This window comes from Carlito syrichta, unplaced genomic scaffold, assembly GCF_000164805.1.
Source record: "Carlito syrichta isolate Samal-C Ts95f unplaced genomic scaffold, Tarsius_syrichta-2.0.1 Scaffold287759, whole genome shotgun sequence".
Taxonomy (NCBI): Eukaryota; Metazoa; Chordata; class Mammalia; order Primates; family Tarsiidae; genus Carlito; species Carlito syrichta.
The window spans coordinates 72,187-89,747 of record NW_007231855.1 but is presented as its reverse complement, the minus strand read 5'-3'; the positions used below and the strand labels follow the sequence as shown (position 1 = coordinate 89,747).

Sequence of the window (17,561 nt, the reverse complement as noted above, 5' to 3'; positions counted from 1 at the left end):
AATATATAAAGTTGTATGAGAAGAGTGAACAGATATCTGTAATCATTTCAGAGTGAGAAAAGTGAAAATGATGTTAGACAATACATGAAACGATAATGGTTGAAATTTTTACAGAAACAATGAAAGAACATGAGTTTAAAAATGAATTTAGTTGGACATGGTGGCTTACGCCTGTAATCCCAGCACTTCAGGAAATGGAAGTGAGATTGCTTTAGTCCAGAGTTCAGGGTTCAAGACCAGCCTTGTAACTTGGCAAAATCTACTCTCAACATAAAAGAAAAAAAAAATTACCTGGGCAGGGTGACACATGCTTTTTAGTTCAAGCTACTTGGAAAGCTGAGGCAGTAGGATCATCTGAGCCCAGCAGGTCGAGGCTGTGGTAGCCGTGGTTGTGCCACTGCACTCCAGCCTGGGCAATATAATGAGACTCTGACTCTAAATAAATAAATAAGCAAGCAAATAAAAAAACAAATAAAAAACAAAAACAAAACCTGCAAAATGAACTTAGCATCTTGACAATGGCAAAGTGAAAAACAGGAGTAAATTAAAAATAACCAAAAAACCACTACAGAAAATGTAAATGACCCTCTAATGAACAAGAATCTCAGCTGAACTGTACTTCCCAATAGCAAAAAACGGATCCAGAAATTACTGGAGAAATACCTTTGTTATATCCAAGCAAGTTTGCTAAGGAATTTCAATACCTCTCCCTTTTGTACGATCTCATGTGGAGACATATTCAGGTCATTTTGTACACCACCACTTACCATAAGTTTAAACAGATTTTTGCCGAAACCTGAGAATTTGCAGATGAATGCAGCCACTTTCAGCCTGGTTAGCATTCCCTGGCTGCAATAGCCATCCCGGGAATAGATTCCAACTGGAATTATCAACCTAACTCCCCTGACAGGGAAAAGCAGAAGCACTTTATTTTTTGCCTAATACGTGGCATGCAAAAGGCCAGTTTTAAACAAGTAAACGATGATACAGTCAAAGAAATTGTCCAAGGGTCTGTTGAAAACCCACTGCCTTTTTAGCTTGCATATATGAGGCCATACAATGCTATACTAATTTAAATCCAGATATTCCAGAAGGATAATCGATCTTAGCTCTGCATTTTATTTCCCAGCCAGCTCTGGATATTAAACAAAAGGTCCAGAAATTCAAGAAAGGCCCCTAAACTCCTCTACCTGAACTCTTATTATTGGCTTACAAAGTCTTTTTTGTTTTGAGGGGGTTGAGTTGGAGTCTTACTCTGTCACCCAGACAAGAGTACAGTGGCACACTCACAACCACCGTAGCCTCGACCCGCTGGGCTCAGGTGATCCTTCTGCCTCAGCCTTCCAAGTAACTGGAACTACAGGTGTGTACCACCATGCCCAACTAATTTTTTGATTTATTATAGAGACGATGTCTCACCCAGTTACCAAGGCTGGTCTTGAACCCCTGGGCTTAGGCAATCCTCTCGCTTAGGCCTCCCAATGTGCTGGGATGACAGGCTTGAGCCACGATACCTAGCCAAAAAAGTCTTTAATAATTGAAAAGGGGAACAAAGGGAGGACAGGAAAGCTAAAACTCCGGCCTTTCAGCTCATAGCCTCAGGCCTAACCAGAAGACGAAAGGAAAAACAGAAATAGAGACTTTAACCTTGGGAGATATGTCAGCAATTGGTGTAGACAGCAGCTGCCATGGACCTGTTTCAAGCATGGTTAATCTGGTGGTCACCAGGCTAGAGACTGCATCAAGCTCCCACTTTCCACCCCATGCCCAGAGTACAGGCATGTTGGACATTGGGGAAGGGATTGCCATGCTCACCCAACCGGACAGAGAAACACTCCCCAGCCACCAGCACAGCTGCCAAACTATCATACTAAGGCTCCTCAGGTACCAGCCATGCACTGGGAGGCCAGGTCAGTCTCTAAGGTGGACTTTTTGGAACTGCTTCAATCTGACCAATCTGATTGACACACTTCTGGTTCAGTTGCCCCATGCTCCCCTAAGCACTTCATGCAACCATCTGAACCCAGAGTGGACATCTGTTTCTGATAAACATATTCCACTTGTCATTGATACTGGGGCTACCTGCTCAACTTTAATTGAATTTCCTGGTCCCCTCATTCCTTTTCCTATTTCCATAGTAGGTGTCAGTGGTATTCTCTCTAAGCCCCTAACCACACCACCCCTTCTTGCTTTCTGGGAAATCACATGTTTCACTGAAAGGAGGGACCCTGAGACACTTAGAATAAACTAGGTTCACATGTTGCATCAGCGCAGCCATTTTTGCTTACACTGACATGCTTTGAATCTAGCACAGATTAGATATAGATAACTTTCCAAAGGTAGATATTAGGAAGCATTCAGGCCTTTTACTGCAGGCCAAGCTGGCAGCTTACTCCATCCCTTTGGCAACTCTCCATCAAATGCAAGACAAGGACAGCCCCTTCTTTCAATTCATGGTTGAGCAGAATAATTTCTAAGACACTTACAGCCCCCTTGGCTGACCGAAGCCATAGAAATAATAATAAGACCACCTTTTGCTAAGGAGATTATGGATTGGAAATGTCTGACAGGTTCCTTGCAGGAAAAAAATCACTCTCCTTGTCTCTTCCCATCTAGACTACCACTCAAGTGCATGAGATTCTAATGTCTGGTGACATCAAGGTCAAAGACTCATGTGACCACAATCAACATCAAAGACCTGCATTCTTGGACATTCCTTTTGATCCAAACACCCCCAAACCCAAACCTCTCTGACCTCAAATGCCCTTAAAAATACCCAAGTATCAGCTCTTTGAAGCCACACTTGCCTCTGAGTGTTGACCCCTTTTTCAAACTGTTAAAAGTGAAAAATAAATGTTACTTCCTTCTACTTCTTACTTGAATGCAATCTTGTTTTATTCCTACGGCCCCAGCATCGACCCTTCTTGCCTCAGTTTACCCTTTCAACATTCAAGGCACAGTTGGGAGTAGAGAATTCTATACTGTGACTATTTACTATTTCATTGTTAATTTTATTTTTTGAGACAGGCTCTTACTCCATTGCCCAGTCTGGAGTGCAGTGACACTGTCATATCTCATTGCAGCCATAAACTCCTGAGCTCCAGAAAACCTCTTGCTTCAGCTTCCTGAGTAGCTGGGCCTACAGGTGTGCACTACCACACCTGGCTTGCTATGTTGCCCTGGCTAGTCTAGAACTCCTGGGTTTAAGCAATCTTCCGCCTTGGCCTCCCAAAATGCTGAGATTACAGACATGAGTCACTATGCTTAGCAATTTATTTATTTTTAGTTTGGAGGTCTTTGTCCCCAGATTCAAATGCAGTGACAGGATCACTGCTCACTACTGCCTCAACCTCCTGAGCTCAGGTATTCTGCCTCAGCATCCTGAGTAGCTGGGCCTACTGATGTGAGCCACCATGCTTAGCTTATTTTTTGAATTTGGAAGAGACTAGGTCTTGCTATGTTGCCCAGCCTGTTTTTGAACACCTGGGTTCAAGAAAGTCTCTTGCCTTGACCTCTCAAAGTGCTAGGATTACAGGTGTGAGCCACTGTATCCAGCATAGCATGCAATTTATTTACTTTTTGAGTCAAAGTTTCACTGTGTCACTCAGGCTTGAGGGCAGTGGCATGCTTATGGTCACTCAGGCCTTGACCTGCAGGGCTCAGGCAATTCTTCCATTTCAGGCTTCCAAGTAGCTGGAACTACAGGCATGTGCCATCATGCTTAGCTAAGTTTTTAAATTATTGTAGATACAAGATCTTGCCATGTTGCCCAGGCTGCTCTCAAACCCAAGGGTTCAGGCAATCCTCTTGCCTCAGTTTTCCAAAGTACTGGGATTACAGATGTGAACCACCACAACCAGCCTAGTATGTACTTTTTTAGTGTTGTAAATACAAGGGCTGACAATTAGTTTCATAACCATCTGAAAAAAGTGTTACATTCCTCGTTGCTGAATGTCACCATGATCATCTCTGAAGTATTTCCTTTGGGAAAGAAGCATTGATGCCAGTTCTTAGTTCCCTCATCAAAGCAATTTTGGAAATCTCTGTGTAATGGCCACCAGAGCTGTTGCCATTATTTGTTGAGGTCTGAAAATTAAGTTTGTGAACTTGCCACTATGGTTTATGTTGGCAACACTGTACATATAATTGTATTGGAACACCCTCCCTACTCACCTGACCTGGCCCCCAATGACTTTTACAATGACTGTAGTGATATTCAGCAATAATGTATGTAGCACTTGTTCTAGGATGAATTCACAATCTTTTTTTTTTTTTTTTTTTGAGTTGGAGTCTCACTCTGTCGCCCAGACTGGAGTGCAGTGGCCGCTTCCGGCCACCGCAGTCTCGACCTGCTGGGCTCCGGTGATCCTTCCACCTCAGCCTTCCAAGTAGCCGGAATTACAGGCATGCGCTACCATGCCCGGCTGATTTTTTGATTTATTGTAGAGATGAGTCTCGCTGCCCAGGCGGGTCTCGAACCCGCGGGCTCAGGCAATCCACTCACCTCAGCCTCCCAAAGGCACGGGATTACAGGCTGAGCCGCTGAACCCGGCTGAATTCACAATCTTAATTGTCATACACATAATATAAACTGGCCATCATTACCCATTTTAAGCGTACAGTTTAGTGACATTAAGTGCATTCCCATTGTTTTGGAACCATCCCCACCATCCATCTTCAGAACTTTTTATCATCTCAAAATGGAAATTCTATACCCAATAAAGAGTAACTCTGCATCCCCCCCTTTCCTCAGTCTCTGGTGACCACCATTCTACTTTCTTCTTTATGAGTTTGAATATTCCAGATACACCATTCAAGAGGAATCATATGTTTGACATTTTGTGTCTGGCTTACTTCACTTAGTATAATGTCTTCAATGTTCATCCATAATTTTTCAGAATTGCATTTATTTAAAATGAGAAATAATAGGCCATAGCGTGTTTATGCTGTGGTTTGCATGTGTCCACGATAGTTCATGTGTTTGAAGCTTAACCCCAAATGCAATTGTGCTAAAGGAGTGGCCTTTAAGAAGTGACTAGGTCACGGGGGCTCCACCATTGTGGGTGGATTCAAGCCATTATCATGACAGTGTGTTGTCATAAAATGGAGTTTTGTCCTTTCTTTTGCTCGCTCACCCTCTCATCACCTGCCATAACACGATATGGCAAGAAGACCCTAACTAGGTGTGAGTCCCTTGACCCTAGACCATTTCTTTTCTATGGAAATGGCAGGTTCTATGATAGTCTGTCATTGCAACACAAACAAATAAAAATGTAAATAAACTTGGTACCAGGAGTGGGATGGTTTTTTGTTATAACAAATATGCAAAGATGTGAAAGCAGCTTTGGAGTGGGCAATGGGCAGAGCTTGAAAGCTTTGGTAGAAACAGGCAAGGAAAGGCCTAGATTCCTTTAATTGGGGTTTTAAGGGCAATTCTGCTTGGCGCTCAGACTCAAAGAAATGTGGGGAAAGTTTGACACTTAGAGATTCCTCAAATGGTTGTGATTAAGATGTTGGTAGAAATACAGACAGTAAATGTCATTTTGATGAGGTCTCAGGCAGAAGTGAGAAATATCTTCTTAGGAACTGGAGTGAAGTCTATCTTTGCTGCAGCATGGCAAAGAACATAGCTGAACTTTGGGAGGCCAAGGTGAGACAATTGCCTGACCCACAGTTTCAAGACCAGTCTAGGTAACTTGGAGAGATCTCATCTCTACAACAAATTAAAAAAATTAGATGAGTGTGGTGGCAGGTGCCTGTAGTTCCAGCTACTTGGTAGGCTGAGGTGGAAGGATATCCTGAGTTAGCAGATTGAGGTTGTGGTGGCCATAAGCATGCCACTGCCATTGAACCTGAGTGACAGACCTCTACTTTTTTGCAATGAGATGACACAGCAAAAGTGCCTTGACCATTTGCAGGCCTTGGATTTCCCAGCCTCCAGACATATATGAAAAAACATTATTTTATTTGCAAATTACCCAGTCTGTGGTATTGTGTTATAGCAGCACAACACTTTTGAGACAGTGCTTATCATATTTTGTGTTTTTAGTCATTCACTGATGTGCACCTGTGTGGTTTCCGCCTTTGAGCTAGAGTGAATGATACTGCTAGGAGCATCAGTAGTATATAATTTTAAAGTTAATAATACACCTTTTTTTTCACCTAGAAATCTGCTCCAAGATCTTCACCCTTGTGAAATTAAAGCACAGAAACACCAAAGACTTGTACTCAAATGTTCACAGAAGCTGTATCTATACTAGCCCCAAGTCTGAAAGAACTAAAATGTCTATCATCTAGCGAATGAATAAACCATTAATTGGTATACCTGTACAGGGAGCTGCTACTCAGAATTATAAAAAGGAAGATTGATATAGCCAAAAACATGGGTGAGTCTCAAAAGTATTACTATCTGCAATGACTGCTGTGAGTTTGCATATGATTACCTCCAATCACAATCCTCTAATAATGGATGGAGGAAGTTGGTAGAACTTAAAGGACAAGGGTAACCCCCTCAGGTTCCCTCCACTCTGGGAGCTTTTCTTTCCTCACAATGAATCCTGATTTGTAGAAAAGAAATAAATTAAAGGACATGTAAGCAAATCCACAGATAAAGAGCAGTGTTTAACACTGCTGCCTCAGTTACTGATAAAAGTGGTTAGGGAAATTTGTAAGAAAGTGTGTGTGTGTGTGTGTGTGTGTGTGTGTGTGTGTGTGTGTTTCAAGATGGTTGATTAGCGACTTTCCATATATCTCAGCCCAATGAAAATAACTAAATAGTATGGAAAGATCAACTCAGGGAGGTTCAATTCAAGAAGGAAAATAGGAACTCACCAGAACAGCAATGAACCTCTTAGATTCTTGGGTAAATGGGCAAAGAGCCCATCCAGTAGAGAAAGATCAGTTCACTACCTGAGATAACAGAGAGCTTCTCCCAGGGAATAAGGATCAAGCCCATACCCATCCACCTAGACAGGGTATGGCTTTTACCTGGAAGTGTCACATGCTGACCGAAAGGTTGAATGACACCACATTTTGGAAATCTGCTGACCTCCACCACTGAGAACAAGACAAGATTCCCTAGACCCTCACCTCCCTGACCCACAGGAGTCAGTGAGCGGGCAGGAGGTCACTACTACAACCACCACTTGGGAGAGTGGACACATAAAATATTTATTTAAAAAAACTTATGCAAAATCCTCACCACTGAAAGCACCACAACCAAAGCCATAGAACTTTTCACCACAGGCATTATAGTCACCACCTCAATGGAGGAAAAGGCCATTTCAAATGAAAGCAAATTCAAAAAAAATTAGGAGTATTAGTTCAGCCAGATAAGAGACAATGAAAGAAACAATTCTGAAAGCATGAAAAAGAGCACGACACCATAAAAGTGGCATAGCGATTCTCCAACAATGACTCCTAATGAAAATGAAATCCTTGCAAAATCAGGCAAATAATTCAAAATATTGATTTTAAAGAAGCTCATTGAGATCCAAGAGAAAACTTAAACCAACACAAAATTAGTAAAACAATAAAGGAGCGATAGATACCATTAAAATACACACACACACACACACACACACACACACACACACACATGTTTGTGCACAAACAGAAGTGATGACTTCACTGACAGAATTGCAAAACACAACTGAAAATTTTAACAGTAGGCTGGATCAGGGGAAGAAAAAAGTCCCGACCTGGAACACAGATCTTTTGAATTAATTCATTCAAAAAAAAAAAAAAGAAAAGAAAAAATAATAAAAATATAATGAATCAAGTCTTCAAGTAATTTGGGCTTTTGTATAGCATTCAAATCTATGAGTCATAGGTATTCAGTGGGGGAAGTCTTTAAAGAAAAAACATGGAAAATCTATTTTAAGAAATAATTCAAGAAAAGTCTCCTGATTTTGAGAGAATTCCAGACATTTAGATAGATAAAGCTCAGATAACCTCTTGAAGAAACATTACAAGTACCTTACGGCAAATAGTTGTCAGAATATTCAACGCCAACATGAAATAAAATGTTCTAGAAGCAGCAAGAGAGAAACACCAAATCACCTGCAAAGAAAATTACTGTAGACTAATTTGGGCTTCTCAGGAGAAACCATGCAAGCCAGAAGAAATTGAAGGCCTACTTTCAATCTCCATATAGAAAAAAAAAATGCCAGTCAAAACTTTACAATCTACCAAACTATGCACCAAAAATGAAGGATAAATAAAGTATTTTAGTGCAAACACTAAGGGAATTCGTTCCCACTAAACTGTCCCTAGAAGAGATGCTCAAAGACATCCTCAGCACTGAAATGAAATGACAACACTCACAGTCATAAAAGGTCACATAAGTGTAAAGCTCCCAGATTCTATGAAGCAACTATGTGTTTGAAAACCCAAGAAAAATAGCTAACAACACTATGGCAGAAACAAAACCTGACATATCAATATTAACCTTGAATATAAATAACCTAACACTCCCCTTAAAAGACAGAGAGTAGTAAACTGGATAAAAATATAAGATTAAAAGAGACTTAAATATGGGCCAAAGACAGCTACAAACTAAAAGCAAATTGGGGAAAAAATAGCACATCAATGGGAAACACATTGAGCAGGAACCGCCATCCTCATTTCAAATAATGTAGACTTTAAACTACAACAGGAAAACAAAGCAAAACAAAAATAAAGACAGGCATTATATAGTGGTAATGGGCTCAATACAACGAAAAATTAATTATCCTAAATATATGTACAGTCAATACAAGAGCACCCCCATTTAAGAAGTAAATACTGATAGACCTTAGGAAACATATTGACAAAATAAAAAATAATGAGGGACTTTGACAACCAACAGACTTCACCAGATAAGCAGAAAATCAACCAAGAAATACTAAACTTAAATTGGACTATAGACCAAATGAACATAATATAACATTTCCTCCAACAACTGAATACTATATATTCTTCTAGTTTTCACATGAAACATTTTCCAAAATCAACCATATGCTTGGCCATAAAGCAAGCCTCAACATTTTAAAAATATATAAATAAATAACACCAGAATTACACTAAAAATCTTCTTTGACCAAAATAAAATAAAATGAGAAATAAATATTACGAGAACTTTCCAAAATTACAAAATTACCTGAAAATTCAACAACTTGCTTTCAAAAGACCTTGCAGTAAACAATGAAACTAAGGCAGAAATATGAAACTTTTGTTGAGACAAATAGAAATATAAACACAGCATAACAAAACCTCTGATGTACAGCAAAAGCAGTGCTGGAAGGAAAAGTTATAACCTTAAATCTCTGTGTTAAAATGGTAAAAGATCTGAAATCAACAACTTAAGTTTGCACCTAAAGGAACTAGAAAAACAAGAATAATGAAAACCTAAAGCTACAAGAAGAAAAGAACACAGATCAGAGGAAAATGAAAGGAGACTGAAAACAACCACCAAAAAATACATAGGATCAATAAATCAAAAAGTTGGTTTTTCTAAAGATTGGAGACATACTTCCAGACTTCAAATTTTACTACAAGAATACAGCAACCAAGAGACAGCATGATTCTGATACAAAAATCGACACTTGGACTAATGGAACAAGACAGAGAATTTGGAAATAAAACCACAGATGTTCAACCAAAACAACTTCAACAAAGTCAACCAAAACAAACACTGGGGGAAAAGATTATATTTAGCTAATAGTTCTGGGAAAACTGGCTAATCACATGCAGAAGAATAAAATTGAACCCCTACCTATCATCATATGCAAAAAATGATCTCAAAGTGGATCAAGGACTTAAATGTGAAACCCAAAATTGTACAATTCTCAAAAGAAATCTTAGGGTATGCTCTTCCGGACATGAGAGGAGGCAACAAGTTCATGGTCAAGTCTTCCAAAGCCAATGCAACAATAGCTAAGATAGACATCATTCCCAGGTCCTCACCAACTGGGATTTGGTAAAACACCTACGACTTTGAGATAGAAAACAGTTAGAAAATCTGACAGGCAGACAGTTAGAGTGGGTTCTTTTAACAAACTTCCTGCGAGCCCCTTGGAATGGAGTGAACACACTCATTTCCAGGTCCGTGGACTTTTCATCTTTTGTGTGCTTTTTCCTGATTGCCCTTCCCAACCCTCTCCTGATTGGCAAAATTCCAAGAAAAACATCATGATGTTTCTAGCTGATTGGCCTTTCCTAACGATCTCCCAGTTGGTGAAATTCCAAGACCCCCACATGGTGCCTCTTTCTGATTGGTGCTATTCCCAAACAATCAGCAGGTTCTGGAGACTATATAAACTGCCTGCAGCAGTAAGCGGCAAAGAGCAGCCCTGTTGGGACCCCTCCCATTGCCAGGGGCTTTTCTGTCCTCTAATAAATTCCTATTTACCCTCTGCTTGTCAGCGTCTCTGACTCAGAGAGTTGCTACTGAAGATTTCGGGACTTGAAAACCAGACTTTAAGAGCTGCACAGGCCAGAGATTAGCTTGCCAGCCTATGGAGCTGACTGAACCCGCACAGCGGAGCTGACTTTGAAACTGACCATTAAGTGAATGAAACTGACGACAGAGTTGCCTGCAAGTTAAGGTGAAACTGACAAAGATTCTGCTGGGATCTGAAACTGATGGGGGTGGAGCTCAGCTTAAAGTGAAACTGACAAAGGAGTGGATCATGGGGTTGACTTGCCGGAGGCCAAACATGGAGAAATGCAGTACTTTTTGGAGCCTGGCTTACCAGTCCATCAATCAGCTCACATTTCCTGGGACTTGGCTTACTGACCCCTGAACCAAGAATGCTGCAACACTTTTTGGGGGCCCCATGTTGGACACCACCACACTTCCCTATCTGGACACCATTGGGGCCTGGCCACTGTGTGAATCCAGGGCTGGCAGTACAGCTCCAAGAACTACAACGTTTCTGAGGGCCCAGCTCACCAACCAATGGGATAAAAAACCATATCAGCTTTACTATGTGTCTTTCCCTCTCACCACTGCTCAGTATCTCCCTGAGACACCTCCAGTACCCAGAAGAAATGGGGCCTTCTTGCATGGCCCGGGTTAAGCAAATTGCTGATTGGAAGGCATGTTTCAGAGAGGAGTTTTCAGTCATGTCCCATGTTCTGGTCACACTCACTAATCTCTGCAGAGCACTCTCATGGGGGCTGTTTACTTGCCTTGTCCTTTCTGAGACCTGTGGTGTCCTTTGTTGTTTTGATGAATATCCATTTTCCTTCTTGAATTGGGGTTCACTTGTGTTGATTTTTCTAAAGTACTTCACAGCCTTTGAATGGGTTTGGCACACTGAAATCCTCTAACCTGCCCTTGAAAAATTCCATTGCATCCATTTTTAAGAGACCATGCCAGTGTTCTATCAGCCCCAGTAGCACCAACCACTGCAGTGTGCATATAAGTATCTCAGGTCATCCCCCACGATATCATGCAGACATATAATCGTTGTCCCACTGGGTTTATAGGCACCTAGATCTCTGGATCTGAGAATCAGTGATGGTATATTCTGCTACAACATGTCAGAAGTTTTGGGTTTTCCTAAGTGGTGCAATGAGCTCAGTCTATCCCATGCTGAGTGCATGCACCCATGTCAGGAAGGGGGATTTACTGTTACCTCCTGGGTAGAGATGTTTCATGTGATCAAGCTATTACCAGTTGGCTCACTGGTCTTCTCAAAAGATAGCATCACATCCAGACTTCTCTGCTGTTCACAGGTTAGACTTTGAGCTAATAGTGACTACACAATCCTTAGAGAGAGGGACTCACTGGTGCTGGATCCACGCATGCCCTGCATTCTTGCCTCTTGTTTACCCCCTTCGTGGGTCCATTCTGCATGCACAGGGCTACTGACACCAGAGCTGGATGAACTACACTGTGTGAATCAGATAATCATCTGGTGCCTTATTGCCTCCCCAACCTGTGGACTACTGCTCCTTGATGATCACTACAGGCTCTTGGTGGGGATGAGAGTTTTACTTGTCCCCATTCAGTCTCAGTCTTGGGCAGCATCTATGCACCTTGATCTTGAGCTTGGGGGTGTCTCACTGTTGGTGTTCCTGCTCCCGTTGGTGGCCAGGATCTACCTCATAGGTTTGGTTGGTTTGAACAGGAATTTCCTTTTCTCTCACCCAATTTGTACATCTCTAATGGTATTTATACAGGATCATGGTTTCCAAAATTTCTTTCACTCCCCCTATGGGTAGAATGATTTGCAATCTACCTTCCCTAGTCACAAAATGTTGTAACCTGGAACCCGTGGTGGCAGGATTTACTGAACCTACTTCAAAGGCTTTAGCCTTTTGCTCCATGTGAGACAAGCATCTGGGTGGGACATGAGATTCCAGGCCACGCACAGTGGAAGCTGATCATGCTTGTACCATGAACATGGTGTCTCTTCCCTTCTCCCAATTTTTCCTGTATATATCCAGTTGACACCCATGGAGAAGAGCCTTGAATGAGTACAAAATGCTTCTCTGTCTTAGATCCCCATATATCCTGGTTTCCATAGGGGCAGTCAACATGGATTCCCCAGCAGTTCCTTACAGTGTTAGCTGATTACACCTTACTAGCTTGCACGATAGTCTCACAACCTTTTATATTCTAACTCTTTGAAACCAGTCACCTCGTTCTGTCCTTTCTTGTAATTGAGGTTACTCAATTGCTCAAAGAAGTCAGATTCCTGCTGTTCTCAGGACAAGTTTACATTTTGGGGTTGATCTGAGTTTTACTCATTGTTTGAGTGAGAGTAGAACTCTTTTCAGTTTTCCAACCCAGGTCAGGAGCCTCAGCTTAGATCAATGATCTATTTACTTAATTATATTATATAATTCTCACCCTAGAGGTTCCATAGTACATGTTGTACACACCAGATTCATGGAGTTGAGTGTTCTCACTGTGTTGTGCAACCATCACCCTTACTTATTTCCAGAGCATTTTCAACATCCCAGAAAGAAACCTCCTGTTTAGGAGTAGGCAGTCCTAATTCTCTCTCTCACACCTGACCTGAAGAAATTGATATTCTACCGTCTGTTCCTATGGAGTTTCTTATTCTTGACATTTCATGAAAATGGAGTCACATAAAAAATTTGCCCTGTGTATTATTATTTATAATATCAACGAGTGAAAAATACCCACATGCTTAAGAATTGACATAAATAAAACATGGTACAGAAACAATTAGTTATTATTCAAATAGACTAAGGAATGGAGTTTAGTTACATTCTATAAGTGAAAACAGTGAAAAGATTCTTCTAAATGCATATGAACATTAAAAGGAACACTTATGGCTATTTTCTGGCATAGTAATCCGGGTGGATGGAGTGCCATGGGATCACGTCCCTGAGTCTCAGGTGTTCAGTTCATTTTGCTTCAATCCAATGCCTGAAGCCAGGGTAGGGGAAGCCTTCATCAGGGATAGATACCAAGATTGGATGCTCTTCCCCAAAGGAGAGTAACTAGCATGAGCCTTCAAATTCATCCCAGTAGGCCCCAACGTGGCATGACACAAGTCCTCTCCCTGTGCATTCTCTAAACTCACTGAGGCAGATGAGGAAATTGGGAAGGGGTCACACTGCAGCCTCAGCTTGTTTGTGCTGGACAGGCAATGCCACCATAGTGCCAGCAGGAAGGGCGGATGGATGTACGGGATGTGGCCAAGCAGAGTCCAAGTGCCATCCAACATGACTGTTCATACCAGTGGCCTTGCAGAAGATTGGCTGTTGTTTCCTCAAGGCTGAGACTCAGAAGTGCACATTCTTCTCTAGAGACAACTTCCAGACTGATGTCTTCTTTCACCTTCATGATGACATTCTTCCTGCAAGCCTGAATTTTATCTCTGAAAAAAGTGTCTACTCAAGATACTGAATTTTATCCATAATTTGTAACAGACAGACTCAATTTGCAATTAAGTGCTCAGAAATTTGCTGCTGGGTCCCACCCTACACGCACATGAGTCACCAGGGCCCTCTGCAGCACCAAAAGTGACTCTGGCATGTATTCTTAAAATTTTTCGAGAGCTGGAACAATGGCTGGGGGTGGTGATGGTGAACCCAGCAGTACTCGAGCTGCGAGCTGAGGGCCAGGCATTTGGGGCTGGGTTGTGCCCTTATTCCTTGCTGCACTTTCTCCTGCACTTTGGGGTGGGCAGTTTCCCGAAGAGCCTGGGCAGCCAGAGCATAGGTGTCACTAGAGGACATGGATGGCTCCAGGCAGATATAACCACACAGAAATCAAACTGGAATGCCATCTTGGTAGGGATGACCTGAGGATCCATGAGTGTGAGAATGCTGAGCATCAGGAACTGGACAAAGCATACAATTAATTAAACATGAATCTTTTTATTTTGAGGTGGAGTCTTACTCTGTCTCCAAGGCTGGAGTGCTGTGGCATGCTCAGAATCACCATAGCCTCGACCTGCTGGGCTCAGGCAATCCTCCCGCCTCAACCAACCAAGTAACTGGAATGACAGGTGCATGAAAATATGCCCGCTTAAATTTTTGATTTATTGTAGTCACAGGTTCTTGCCAAGTTGCCCAGGCTGGTCTCAAACCCTTGTGCTTAGGCAATCCTCTCTCTTCGCCCTCTCAAAGTGCTGGAATTACAGGCATAAGCCAACGAACCTGGCCATGAGTTTTCTTATGATTAGTGAGAATGTAACATTGACTTATGAATGTGCATTGCTGGTAAACTATGACTGCAATGGTCTATTATCACGGAGTTCTTGACCATTTGCACAAGTATCTGAACTTAGTAAAAAATACATACCTCCAACAGAAATGGCACCAGGTTTGGCAGGAAGTAAATGTGGAAGGTAAACATGTTAAGGATATCATGAAACCCCTAGGGAGCTTTAAACTAGACACTCCCTTGAAAGCTACGCAACATGAACTTGCAGCTTCTGAGGGAGCAATGTGGCCCATGCCTGTAACTGTTGAACAAAGACCCTCACCAGGACCTAGAAAATGCTAATCTTGGTCAGACTTGGTGGCTCAGCCTGTAATCCCAGCACTTTTGGAGGCCTGGGTAAGTTGATTGCCTGAGTCCAAAGGTTTGACACCAGCCCAGGCACCTTGGTGAGACCTCGTCTCTACAGTAAATAAAAATTTAGCTGGGCATGGTAGCATATGCCTGTAGTCCCAGGTACTTGGAAGGTTGAGGTGAAAGGATTGCTGGAGCCAGGCAGGTAACACTGGAGTGACTGTGAGTGTACCATTGCATTCCAGCCTGTGTGACAGACTGAGACACCAATTTAAACAAAATAAAGCAAAGGAAAACACCAGTCTTCTCAGTGCAGTGACTCTAAACCACATGGTAACCATCCAAATACACCACTCATCTGCACAAAATTTCACAATAGCAGAGGCAAAGCTGCTTGTTGATGTGGAAAAGAAAGAACTGAATAAAGGAATAGAGGAAAAGAATAAATCACCTGCTGCAGTTACAGAACCAGAGACAAGTAAATTCGATAGTACTGGCTATGACAAGGACTTAGTGGAAGCTTTGGAAAGAGGCATCAGTTCCCAGAATCCCAACGTTCAATGGGATATCGTTGATTTAGTAGAAGCTAAAAAAGTTGCTTAAGGAAGCCATGGTGCTACCAATGACCATTTTGTTTTTCTGAGTCAGAGTCTCACTCTGTTGCCCATGCTGGAGTGCAGTGGCATGCTTCCATTCACCTCAGTCTCAACCTGCTGAGTTCAGGCAATCCTTCCACCTCAGTCTTCCAAGTAGCTGGAACTACAGGTACCTGCCATAACACCTGATTAATTTTTGATTTATTGTAGAGATGAGGTCTTACCAAGTTGCCCAGGTTAGTCTCGAACTTGTGAACTCTGGCAATCCTCTCAACTCAGCCTCCCAAATTGTTGGGATTATAGGTGTGAGCCACCATGCCCAACATATGCCAGAATACTTCACGAGCATTAGGAGACTATGGAAAGGAGTATTGATGGTTGGCCCACCTGGCATGGGAAAAGCCCTCCTTGCTAAAGCAGTAGCTTCAGAATGCTAGAAAATATTTTTCAGTGTCTCTTCATCAACTCTGATTTCCAAATACAGAGGAAAGTCTGAGAAGTTTCTTCATCTTCTGTTTGAAATGACTCGATTTTATTTTCCAGTCACCATATTTATTGATGAGATAGATTCCATTTGTAGTCTCGGAGAAATGTTAAGAGCACAAAGCAAGCAGAAGGGTGAAAGTGGAGCTGCTGGTTCAAATGGGTGGTGTTGCTGGGTGTGGTGACACACGCCTGTAATCTCAGCAGTTTGGAAGGTGGGAGATGAAAGAATTGTCTGAGCCCATGGGTTCGAGAGCAACCTGGGCAACTTGGCGAGATCTTGTCTCTACAATAAATAAAAAAAATTAGCTTGGTGTGGTGACACATGTCTGTATTTACAGATACTTGGAAGACTGAGACAGAAGTATATCCTGAGCCCAGCAGGCCAAGGCTGCAGTAGCCATGAGCATGCCTCTGCACTCCAGTCTCAGTGACAGAGTGAGACTTGACTGAAAAAAAAAGAAAAAAGAAATAAAAAGGATGTTGTTGTAGGTGCTTCTGAAAATGATGACTCTTCCAAAATGACTATGGATCTGGCAGCTACTCCCTTTCCCTGGTAGCTGTTGATCTAGTACATATGCCATTTGCAAAACCCATCAGAAAACGTCATCAGGTGTACATATGTTCACTTGTGTGTGGCAGCAGTACACATGCACCAACTTGCTCAAGGGAATATTGGCCCCAGATCCCTTATACGGTAACAGTCTTAAGGGACCAACATCATTCTGGTATTCTGCAGAATTATGCTGGTTCTCTCTATTGAGTTATCAATTTTTTTAATCAATATTTTTTATTTTTATTTTGTGGGGTACAGTTAAGGGTTAGGTGTACAATTGCATTTCATTCAGGCACCCTGTTGATATGGGGTGTTTCCCCATTCCCAGACAGATATTTGCTATTGTTAATCCCATCTCCCTCCCCCCACCATAGTTTCCCAGTACTGTCAGTCATTTTCGTATAGTATTGCATTGGATGTTTAAGGTCCATTATATGAGTGAGAACATGTGATACTCAGATCTTTGTTTCTGTGAGAGGTCACTCAGTATTATAGACTCTAGTTCCATCCAGGTTGCTGAGAAATTCATGATTTTGTTCTTTTTTATGGCTGCGTAGTATTCCATCGTGTATATGTACCACATTTTTTTAATCCAGTCCTCTTTTGATGGGCAGCCTGGTTGTTTCCAGGTTCTTGCTAGTGTGAACAATGCTGTGATAAACATACGTGTGCAGGTATCTTTTTTATAGAGTGATTTGAGGTCTTCAGGGTATATTCCCAGTAGGGGGATTGTGGGGTCATATGGAAGGTCAATTTTTAGAGCTTTAAGGAATTGCCACACTGCTTTAAACAGAGGTTGCACTAGTTTACACTCCCACCAACAGTGTAGAAGTGTTCCCTTTTCGCCACTCTCCAGCAGCTGTTATTTTTTGAGTTGTTGATAATTGCCATTCTGACTGGAGTTAGGTAGTATCTCAGAGTGGTTTTGATTTGCATCTCCCTG

At 41.9% G+C, this 17,561-nt stretch overlaps 1 pseudogene; it reads left to right on the top strand.

Moving 5' to 3' along the window:
* The first annotated feature begins 14,631 nt into the window (after positions 1–14,631).
* LOC103255006 lies at positions 14,632–16,622 on the top strand (annotated as a pseudogene).
* The last annotated feature ends 939 nt before the right edge of the window (positions 16,623–17,561 follow it).